At 47.8% G+C, this 697-nt stretch overlaps 1 pseudogene; it reads left to right on the forward strand.

Annotated features, from left to right (window-relative positions):
* Nucleotides 1-697, forward strand: part of LOC106314317 — a 24050-nt pseudogene that overhangs the window by 12076 nt on the left and 11277 nt on the right.

Below are 697 nucleotides of genomic sequence, written 5' to 3' on the forward strand. Positions count from 1 at the left end.
AAATTCACCAGAAGGGCCGAAATCGCGCAAATCGACTGAGAAGCTCGAGGTGGCTTGATCTAAGGGGTCAGGACGTGGTCTTAACCATTAAACCTGCTGAGTGTCAACACAAGAAGGAGTTGTAGATGTGCATGAAGCAGTTCCATGCAGCTTGACACATAGAAGCACGAGGTGTCGCAATACCTGCGATCTGCGCATGCGAACCGACATGCAGAGGCCCGTGTGTCACGATCCATGAACACCAGACATGCTGAAGGGCAAGTGGACGTGAAGGTGTCTTCTGGCATGGCTATAGAGCATGCAACAAGTCATGTGGACGCCCATGTGTCGCCACGCATGCGACCGGATGCATGCAAGACGACACACAGGCGATCGGGTGGCTCATTCTTATTGGCCGGCAACTTCTATATATACCCAGATACCCTGGTTCATTTTTACTCATTCAGACACACGAATGACACTCCAAAACGTGGCTTAGAGAGATAGAGAGAAAGAAAGAAGTGAGGTGCTTTAGAAGTATATACATTTTTCGAAGACCGATAAACTGTCGGGAAGTTCCGAAAGACTGTCCAGAAGAGAAAGAAGGTTCTTTCCGAGTTCTGATAAGTCCAGACCAATTCTTTCAAGACGTTGAGGTTGGTTTTGGAATTTAACATCACGGTACCAAGACGAAGATTTGGAGGGGATAAAAGGGGTT

Source organism: Brassica oleracea, chromosome C9 (assembly GCF_000695525.1).
Source record: "Brassica oleracea var. oleracea cultivar TO1000 chromosome C9, BOL, whole genome shotgun sequence".
Classification (NCBI taxonomy): Eukaryota; Viridiplantae; Streptophyta; class Magnoliopsida; order Brassicales; family Brassicaceae; genus Brassica; species Brassica oleracea.